The sequence below is a fragment of the Brassica oleracea genome, chromosome C6, assembly GCF_000695525.1.
Source record: "Brassica oleracea var. oleracea cultivar TO1000 chromosome C6, BOL, whole genome shotgun sequence".
Classification (NCBI taxonomy): Eukaryota; Viridiplantae; Streptophyta; class Magnoliopsida; order Brassicales; family Brassicaceae; genus Brassica; species Brassica oleracea.
In genome coordinates, this window is record NC_027753.1 from 8,011,167 (window position 1) to 8,022,814 (window position 11,648).

Here is an 11,648-nt window from a genome sequence, read left to right on the forward strand (position 1 = left end):
CCGAACGTAGTTCAAGAGTGAACCAAGAGATCAAACTGCTTGTGCACGTTCGTCTGGTAATCGGGTGCCAGTCATGGAAACAGAGCATGTCGAGAATAATACCTCAGAGTTTCTAAGTGCCGAGAGTTCTGAGTCTAAAAAGTTGTCCCTCATGCCTCTCGCCTAGGACCCCTTATATACTCGCTCCTAGGTGGGTTTACGCTTTTCCACTTATGCCCTTAAGCCGTCATAGCCTAAAAATGGAGATATTCTATTTTTCCTGATCTTCGTAATTATCTTCAAAATTTCGTATTTATTTGTGGAAACTTGACATTTATCTTTCTTTGCGAACCAAGCGTAAACCATCCCACGGTTTACGGGCTGCTAGTTAAGAAATCGTAAGGTGGGCTTCGAGTCATGCCTTAGGTCCCTTTGGGCCGTCTTTCGACTTGAAGCGTTTATTACGACATCTTTCGATAAAAACGAAATTTCCGCGGTTTTTATCATAAAGTTTGATTGATGACTTCGAATGGTGGAAAACATGAAATGGGTTCCACGCTAGTTCGCTACGTAGCGACCGAGCGGGACGGACGCTCAGTCGCTACGTAACGACCGGACAGTGTGCATGTGCCGTAGTTACGTAGTGATTGAGCTTGGTCTATCCGCGTTCCGACCGTCACATTCGAACCTATCCGTAGCTGGCTCAGATACGTTTCCGTTGCCTTGGGACAGCTTGTGTTTAATCCAAACGGGGTTTGAACAAGGTTTTATCTCGAGAACATATGCGCTACTCGAGCCAAGCTCGGTCACTATGTAGCGACCGAGTGTCCGTCCCGTTCGGTCGCTATGTAGTGCTCAAGCCAAGCTCGGTCGCTACGTAGCGACCGAGCTTGGCTTGAGCACTACATAGCGACCGAACGGGACGGACACTCGGTCGCTACATAGTGACCGAGCTTGGCTCGAGTAGCGACCGAGCGGGACGGACGCTCGGTCGCTACGTAGTGACCGAGCTTGGCTCGAGTAGCGGCCGAGCTTGGCTCGAGCTTGGTCGCTACGTAGCGACCGGGCGGGACGGACGCTCGTTCGCTACGTAGCGACCAGGCGGGACGGACGCTCGGTTGTTACGTAGCGACCGAGCTTGGCTCGAGCTCGGTCGCTACGTAGCGACCGTGCGACCTTTTTTGGGCTTTTCTCCGATATCTCGTGTTTCTTCCGCAGGGCTCTTCGTGAGAATAAATCTTTTCCGAAGATTTATTTTTCGTAAAAACGTTCATGCCGATTTTTACGGACTTTCAGATATTGATTCCGTCATGACCAATTTTGACCCCAACAATCAGTGGCATCTTCGTTTTTAAGACCCTTGGGCTGAGGAGGAAAGCGGCCAGACATTTCTCCCTAGACACCACTGCCTTTTCCAACACTCCATCAGAGGTACTCCTTCACCTTAATTTTGTACATACCAGTTTATCTTTTTATATTGCTTTCCTTTGGGCATCTCTCCCTTACTCACACAGAGACTGTGTGATTTTAGTGTGGGAGGAGGTACCAAGTATTTGATCATGTTTGCTTTGATGATTTTGAGTCTCATGCATTGCATTGTATTTATACTTATATGGATAGAAAAAACAAAAAAAAATTGAAATTTTTGAATCATGTATTTGCATCACTTGCATTCTTAAAATTGAGTCTAGAGCATATATGATGCATTCACTTGCATATGGAGCAGCTGATTGATATTGCCTTGTATAGAACACTTGTTTGCACTGAATTTGACACCCTAGTTAAACATATCAAGTAGCTTAGGCATCATTTGAAAGGCTTGCATGCTTCGAGCCTTGAAAACTCTTCTTGAAACATGTTGTTTGCTTGATGATTGGCATTGTTCTTGAAACCAACTCCAAATGAACTAGGGCTTAATGAACTTAATCTTTCTTGCATATGGGCATTTGCATACTTGATCATGGGTCTCATACACATTTGGGTTATCTTTCCCCATTGTACCACTCTTTGTTAACCCAAATGGCACTTCCTTACCCTTGAACCCTAGTCATTCTTTGAAGCCAACATTGATTTGCATGAGTGAGACATCTTTTGATAGTTTGTCATGTGCAAAATCTTGAGAGTATTGGGAGCGACATGAATTTGTTCTCATATCTTGCTAGCATAGGGTCATTATTTGAGCTAGCTTCTAGGATGGTGAATGGGGTCTTTGTTCCTTAAATGTTTATATCTTGGGTTTGGGAAGTGACAAAGTTGAGATTGATGAAAAAAAGATTGTCATGAGAAAGAAAAGCCATAGGGACCTAAAATAGAAAGATAAGAAAGCTCTTGATTGTATTGTTTGAGACCTTCCCCCTCTTAAAAAAAAAATGAAGAAAAAGAAAAAGAAAAAGAAAGATTCAATAAGATAGTGGGGAAGAGATAATAAAAAGTGTTAGAGCTTAGAAATATGAAAAGTAAATAAGAGGTCCTTAGTGGTTGAGTCTTAAGAAAAGAATGTTGTTCATTGGGTGAGTGATGTGAGTGTTTTTCATTTTGGTTTATGGGATGAATGAAAAGGGTGTAGAATTTGTAATCACTTAGGAATGGGGTAGAATGATGAGGATGGATCCATGTATGCATGAATTGCTCCTAGTCTTAGACAAATTTTGCATAATGATCAAGCTCCTTGATTCTTGAGTTTTTGCCACCTTAAAATGATTGCATTGAACCCTCCTCTTCATCTATATTAGACCATTTGATCACCTAGCCAAATGATTGATATCATGCGCCCATCTGTGAGAGTTCACCTTGTGTGTGTGTGTATGAATCAATGTGAGGGTTGGTGGAGAGAGCATGTTGGTTGAAAAGCATTGCATCTTGTGTAGAGACATAAGAGTATTTATAGGCCTAGAGAAGCTAGAGTATAATAAGAGAGTGTGTTCATGATATTTGCTATGTTTCTTTAGGATGTCAAGTTGAGTGCATTGAGTGTTTCTTTTGGCTATGAGCTCCCACCTTCAAACCTCTTCTCCTATGAGTTCTTGAAAGTTCACTTGAGGACAAGTAAAGAACAAGTTTGGGGGAGTTGATATCTTGCATATTTACATGTTTTTAATAATCCATTCTTGTATATTTTGATCATGTAGAATAGATTTAGGCATCTTTAGGATCTATTTTGCATTCTTAAGTCTTTATCAGGTGTTGGTGTGTCCTATCGAGTTTTTGGAGCTGTTTTGAGACATTTCTGGTGCAAAAGGGTGAAAGATGAACATGGATGAAAGTCTTAACGATATCTTCTGTTGCTAATATTTTGGGAGGACATAGTAAATTGAGTTAGCTATCTAATGGAATTTGTTTCAAGTCATTTGAAGCTGTATTGGAGGAGTTATGATCGATTTACTAGAGGCATATCAACCATGGTCGAACCCGGGTAGACCACCGCGGGTTCCCTTACCCGCGTGGGCGAAGAAGGCTGGACGACGGAAGCTGACGCAGGTAGACCAGCGCGGGTTGGACGACCCTGCGCGGACGACCCATGACGACCCAGCGCGGGTAGACCAGCGCGGGTTGGGCGACCCGACCTCTACCCGGGTCACATTTTCAGCTGGTCGAATTTTAGTGTTTTTAAAAGGATTTTTAGACTTTTTAATAGAAACCATTAGGTTTGCCAAAGACATATAAATACTTTGTAGATCACAAAATTGGGAATTATCTTCTTTTCTCTCTAAGAACACATAAACCTCTTTAAAGAAAATTTGGATCTTGAATCAATTTCCATCTATATTCTTTGTGTTTGTGTGATTATCTTGCTCTCTAATCATGTTTAACCTTGAATCATCCATTGTTTTGGGGTTATTCATGTCTATTAGTGAGTAGACTAATCTTGGATTCGTAGGCTAGGGTGATTAAGGGTGATTAGAGAAGATCTAGGGTGTTTAGTGTTAGATTTATTTGTTTCCTTTCTTGTTGAGGGTTCTCAATGCTATTTTAGTCTTGATCATACTAAAATAGATCTCTAGGCATTTCCTGCCCACAAGGTGTATGATGAAATGCCTGAACAAACTCTTCAATGCTTTAAGCTTGCTTTACCTAAGAGATTAGTTGCTAAAGGAGTTAAGATTGCTATTAGACTTGTTCTCCATGTTTGCTTTAGTAACATTAAACCTAAGAGATTAGATGCTTGAGTTGCTTTACCAAAAGAACATTCATCTAGAGATAGAGCTTGTTTAGCTTAGTGTCTAGGCATAAGGAAAGTGTTTGATTGATAGCTTGCCACCCTTAGATTGGATCTACATCACCCAAGATCAAATGCCTAGCTCCATGAGTCCTCTTGCTTCATATTGAGAAAAAAAAATCATTACTTTATTGCATTAGCTTATTAGTTCTTAGTTCATACAATCTTTAAAACCAGATTGCACTTAACTTAAGCATGAACTTGCATTCCCTTTGCTTTAGAATCACTTAGGATTGGTTCGACAATCTTTTATACTACAACATTTGATTAGGAGCCTTGAAAACTCCTAACATCACAATCTTTCAAAAATTTATAGCTTTGAGATACACAAGTTTAAATTAGGCTTTTAAACATAATCAACACATATATTTATTGAATACTTATGCCAAGAAATTATGGTGCTCCTGTGGGTAGCACCATATTTTCATCAATAATCATAGTATTCGAAAACATTTATGAGTGATGTATCGAATTACTCAGATTAGGTTATCTGTGGATATACTTAATCCTCACAATACAAACACTCTATAAGTTATTTGATCATATTTTGTGTATATAGTCTACCTGTGGATAACTACTTATTACTCAAAATATCAAATACTTATTTGAACAATAATTTTCATTTCGAAAATCATTTTAGAATAAAGTCACTGTGGTGATATCTTTATCCTAATTTTGTTCTTTATATAAAAATATTGTTTTATAAAATTATGCATAAATTACTTAATTTAATTTCTATACGATTTATGTATAGAAAAATTTATGCATTGATTAATTCTCATTTCAGAGATCGAAATAGAATACATACATATAATATATGATTCAAGATTTCCGAAAACTCTCATCGGTTTTATACCGACAAACTTAAACATTATTTTAGATCTAATTTTCATTACTTTAGAATTGATTTACTTTAATTCTCTAAAACATAATCTATTACACTTTCTGGATTAGCTAGATGTTTATAACCATTAGCTCTGATACCACATGTAAAACATGATTTTACATGAACCCTAAGATCTTTAACATCTAGACTAATCACATAATAGAATTATAAGAAAGTTTTTCGGAATACCTCGATTCATGACTGCAGAAATTTTCTTGAACGGTTATGATCATGGAAGATCATTTCATGAACTTTAAGTTGGAGTTAACCCTTCTCTCCCCAAGATGATCTCTTGATCTTTTAGTTGGAGTTAGATCTTCTCTCCCCTTGCCTACAACTTTTCTTTATGTGTTTCTCTTTAGATTTTCTTGATGTGTCTTTGTGATGGTCCAAAGAGCACTATATATAAATGGGGAGAGGGATCAAAAACTTTCTCACCAAGTCTTGATGACTTTCTTGGCAAGTTTCTTCTTTAATCTCAATCATCCATCATGGTTGAGTAATGACGAGTGTTTAGTGTTCTAGAAACATTCATTTATACAATGAACTTGTTCTCCTTTGATGCATTGAACTTACTTCATATGCTTTCCTATAATGACACATGTTTCATGAGTCAGAGAAACCTTCTAAAATCAATTACTTAATCATCAACATTAGAAACTAAACTCCTTTAGTTACCATTTTATTGGTTACCAAGTATCATTAGGATTTAACCATCTCAATATAATTAAGTTTATCTTAAGACCACATAATGGTATAGAAACATTCTCTTCCTGATGAGAATATTTCTAACAGTGCGCACTTGTTGTATCAGAAATATTAACCTCGCGCGACACGCTGTTTAATTAGTAGTTTTGTGTTTTATTCCGTAGTTTCTGAGCTTTTTTAAAGGTTTAACTAATTTTATAGTCCAAAAGTTGCCTTTCGGTGTTTGAAAGATAAATTTGTTATATAACAAATGATTAGTAAATTCACGTATGAAACGGGTTAATTAATAGTTTCTCTATGTCAAATTGAATTGTTTAAATAATTATTAGATAGGTGCGTCCAAGTAACATCCTTTACAAATGTTTGTCTTCTTCTGCTCACGTGGGTAGGCGTATGGGATCATTATCTAAAATGAATATCTTGATTTGAGTACCTTTTCGATCTTGATTTGATCTCGATAGCGGACATCCTGATTTTAGTTCTAATGCCCCCCCTATGCTCTGTTTCTTGTGTTTTGTACTAAATAATTGGTTTTAATGGAATGGTTGTTCAGAAAAAGTTCCGATCCAAAAAATGGGTTCAGAATAGAGTACTAGTGATAAATTATTTAATTAAAATAAATTTAAAACTTGTTTTGGTCAGATGCGAACCATGTGATCAGTCACCAAAAATCCAAACTAATGATCAAATAGTACTTGGTTACTCAGTTCACTTCTACCAATGCATTGCTTAGTTTTTTTTTTTTAACTCAACGACGACTTTTCATTCACCATATTTGGATTTACATGATTTACATCACATTGTGATTCAACCACATTTACAAAGTGAGTTGTCTAATATCACCTAGCATCACATACTTAGATCCTACGCTACCCGACATAACACTCAGTTGTAATTCCACCCGAGAGACAACAAACTCATCCTACGACTTAAGAAGAGCTGTCTTTTAAGACTCCTAAATTCGACTTCGAAATACAAGAATAGTAACTAAGCATAAGTCCTTAGGAATCAAACCGGTTATAACTCAAACACACACTAATGGTCACCTAATTAATACGCGTTCAGTACATGAACCACAGTAGCAACACCCTCTGGCGCATTCCAATATGATTCCCAATTCTTTAGCCGTCACCTTCCTGATCCTAAGCCATAAAACCGAACACCAAGTTCGGACTGAAGTTCGGACTGAAGTTCGGTCCTTAACTACGCAAACACTAAATTGCGACTAGAGTAGGTGTGTGGTTCATACAACCGGACTCGCCGGTCCTGGGAAGTATGAACCTGCCGCGCTTCACCACCGATGACCTCACCTCTGGTTGACAACTCCATCGGTGAGAGTCCTCACCGCGCATCGCCTCCGGGAGCCAAAGGTCGAGCCTCTCTTCGCCGCCAAATCGCACCACAGCTCCAACTGTCTCACCGCCGCAAGGGAAGCTAGATCGTTGTTGAGGAGACGTCTACTCCGGTCCATGCGCCGTAGTTGTGAAGATTCCGGCGTAGATCTCAAAAAAGAAAAACAGATCTGGCTAAAATCTTCAGACCTAAAAACCGACTCATACCCTCTCCATCCCACCGTATGCATGCTTAGTTTAGGGGCGACTCTAAATATTTTTTAGCTAGCATTTTTTATTTAACCTTAAAACAAAAATTTATAAATTACTGGGTGCACATGCATTCATGTACACCACTGCACTGTTCCCACTTTGGTATCACCCTTGGTTGTATTTAGGCCTAGTTGTATGCTGTGCTATTTTGGGGCATGATGCCAAAAATTTAATATATGTTATAAATCAATTGATGGATGTCCATAACCGGCCTGGTCTATAACCGGCCAATACACTTAGAGAGAGAGACGGCCCAACCCTAGAGAGAGAGGCGGCGGCCACGAGACTTAGAGAGAGAGAGACGGCTACATGGTTTAGGAGAAAAGGAAACCCTTGTACGATTAGGATTTCCCTTTTCCTTTATGTTTATGATTTGTAATCTTTCCTATTCTTGTATTTCCATTTATCTCTCTTGTAACCCATATATAAAGGGAACACTTATTCATTAATAATACACAGAAACTTACAGTTCTAAATCCTAAGTTTCACAACACGTTATCAGCACGATAGTCTCTAAACACCCCGAGCCTAAGAAACCAAAATCGCAAACCCTAAAACCCTAAACCTAGCCGGTGCGTTCCCTGTTCCGTCTCAACTCAGCACTCCGACGATCTCAGCTCAGACGACCCCATCCGTTCTCAGCTTGCATCCCGGACAGCTACAGCTCGCGTTCCCCGAACAGCCCAGCACGCGACCGTTCTAGCTCGTTCCAGCTCGCGTCCGATCGTCCAGCTCGAGGTTCTCTTGGTGGTCTGGTTCTACAATCTTCAAAACCTAAAGGTAATTACGATAGGAAGCAGCCTGCTCGCTTTCCCGATCAGACGCGTCCCATTCCAGCTCACGCCTCATCACGCGACCGTTCCAGCTTGTTCCAGCTCGCATTCCAGCTCGCGTTCCAGCTCGTTCCAGCTCGCGTCCGATCGTCCAGCTCGAGGTTCTCTTGGTGGTCCGGTTCTACAATCTTCAAAACCTAAAGGTAATTCGAATTCTGAAAACATGAAATCGAATTTGGCTGTTTTGTAAAGATTGAAACCCTAAAAACCTAATCTCTAAAAGATGAAAGCCATAGGACAATAAATCAATCCCCTATGAGTAAATCGAAGCTCTATAAGTTCGATCTAAACCTTAAAATCGAGATTTGATCCATTGATCAATTAAAATCAGAATCTTGAAGGTTTTGAATCTCAAAATTAAACTCCTTTGATCTAAGATCAAATCAAATTCCCAAAACCCTAATCTGAAAAAAAAAATCGATTTGTATTGTTTGGAATTTGAACATTGATTGATCACCTAGAACTATTGATTAGGATTGTTTAAACTTGAATTTGAATTTGTCTTGTTTAAACTGAAACCCAAATAACCTAGTCTAGATTATTTTGAAATCAAATTTGGATTGTGGCAGTGTGGCCTTGATACATTCTACGTCAATTGTTCTAGATCATAACCCGTGGCCGTGTGGCCTTGCTGCATTCATATCTAAACCTGACCACAACTGATTGATTGAAATTGAACTTAGAATCTCATGTTAGGAATGGTATTGAATCAAACCAAATAGCAATGTGGCTTGTTCTATTGCTTGGCCGAGAGGTTTCTTGTTTTGTTTTCATCTCGTATAACCTGATAGAATCCATGTTAGGATTACAATTACATAACAATCTAAATGCATAAGAGTGAACCGAATGCATCCATAGCCATGTGGCTTAACTTGGCCGTGCGGCTTACTCATTGGCCGTAAGGCATAGATCTTGGCCGTGAGGCATTGTTTGATTGTTTGAACCTAAAACCCTAATCGTTTAAACTTAAAAACTATTACTAAAGATCTAAAATATTAATCTATGATTTCAGATGTCGAAAATCAACAGCCTTGATTTCGTTGCCCTTAATCTATCTGGAGACAATTACCTTCAGTGGGCGCTTGATGCTAAGACCATCTTGAAATCCAAGGGTCTATGCTAAGATCATCTTGAAATCCAAGGGTCTAAGTGAATGTATCACCGAGAACAGTAATCCTAATGAGAAGGATCGTTACAGAGCCATCATGATCATTCGTCATCATCTAGTTGAGAGTCTCAAGGATCAATATCTAACCTTTGAGAATCCACTAGATCTTTGGAACGAATTGAAATCGAGATACGATCGCCAGAGAACGGTGATCTTACCTAAGGCTCGGTCTGATTGGAGAGATATAAGAATCCAAGACTATAAGTCTATGGACGAGTACAACTCGGCCATGTTTAAGATCGTTTCAAAATTGAAACTGTGTGGTGAAAGTATTACAGATGAGGATATGCTTGAGAAAACATTTTCCACTTTCCACACAAGCAATGTGCTGTTACAACAACAGTACCGTGAGAAAGGTTTTAAGACCTATGCTGATCTTATTTCTTGTCTCTTGCTTGCTGAGCAGAATAATGAATTATTAATTAGAAACAGTGAGATGAGACCTGTTGGCTCAGCAGCACCACCTGAAGCACACACCACTGAGGACAATAAAGAGTCCCACCATGTCCAAAGAAACGGCTATCATGGCCATGGTCGAGGAAGTAGAAACAGACTTGGTCGTGGCCGAAGTTCCTTCGGTCTTGGCCGAAGTTCCTTTGGTCGCGGACGAGGGAATCAGAATGGACGAGATCATGGACGTGATCGTGGCTCATTTGGAAGAGGCCATGGTCGCGGCCATGGATCTTCGTTCAAACCTCAACACTCGACCAACTCAAGTAAATCAATATGTCATAGATGTGGTATGGGAAATTATTGGGCTAAGACTTGTATGACTCCCAAACATCTAGGTGACATTTATCAAGAGAGTTTGAAAGGGAAGAATCCTAAAGCCCACATGACCTATCAAGACAATGAAAAAGACTTCGATCATGAGAAGGACGATCTTATGGATTATGAAACTTCAGATTGTCTTAAAGACTGAAGTATGATTTCGACATTTGTAATCTAAAAAATTCTATGTTTTGGTGTTTCTATGTTGTCATTTCTTTGAACTTGAAAACTTAATAAGAAATTAAATGATTTTATATATGAAGTCTCTAAGTAGCATCCTTTCGAATCTTGTTTTAGAAATGAACGAGAACAAGAATGTACTCGTTGTGGATAGTGGATCAAGCCACACGATCTTAAAAGATAAGAGATACTTCATAAACCTAACTCTAAAAAACGCCACCATCTCCACCATTGCGGGTATTGCTAGTCTCATAGAGGGGCACAGCCAGGCAAATATCATGTTGCCTATGGGTACACATATTGAGATATCAGATGCCTTGTACTCACCCAAATCTAAGAGAAGTCTATTAAGCCTTAAAGAAATTCGATTGAATGGCTATCATATTGAAACCAAGGGCGAAAGACACAAAGAGTTCCTCCAGATCATTGATCTCGCCCAAGGTCATAAGAAAGTCTTAAAATCCATACCCGCACTATCTACTGGTCTTGACCATACTAAAGTCAGTATGATCGAGGCTAATGCCACTTTTAATAAAGAGGCAATCAACAATTTCACTCTATGGCACGACCGGCTTGGCCATCCCGGTTCGACCATGATGCGTAAACTGATCATGAACTCAAACACTCATTCCCTTAAAGAAAAATGAATTATCCCTAAGCACCTATCGTGTGTTGCTTGTTCCCAAGGGAAACTCATTTCTAGGCCATCACCAGTTAAAGTCACTAAAGAGACTATAAACTCTCTTGAAAGAATTCAAGGAGACATCTGTGGACCAATTCACCCACTTTGTGGGACATTTCGATATTTCATGGTCCTCATTGATGTGTCCACTAGATGGTCACATGTTTGTCTCCTGTCGACCAGAAACTTGGCATTTTCCAGGTTGTTTGCTCAGATAATTCGATTACGAGCCCATTTTCCAGATTTTCCTTTAAAGACTATACGTCTAGACAATGCTGGTGAGTTTACTTCCCAAGCGTTTAATGATTACTGTATGTCCATGGGGGTAAGTGTGGAACACTCCGTGGCACATGTACATACACATAACGGCTTTGCCGAATCATTTATAAAACGCATACAGCTCATAGCTCGACCATTACTCATGAGGTCGAGACTTCCGGTCTCAGCGTGGGGACATACCGTCCTTCACGCGGCCAAGCTCATATGCATCAGCCCATCAAGTGAACATAAGTATTCCCCATTACAATTACTTACGGGTCATGAGCCAGACGTATCCCATCTTAGGACATTCGGCTGTGCCGTTTATGTTCCGATAGCTCCACCACAGAGAACAAAGATGGG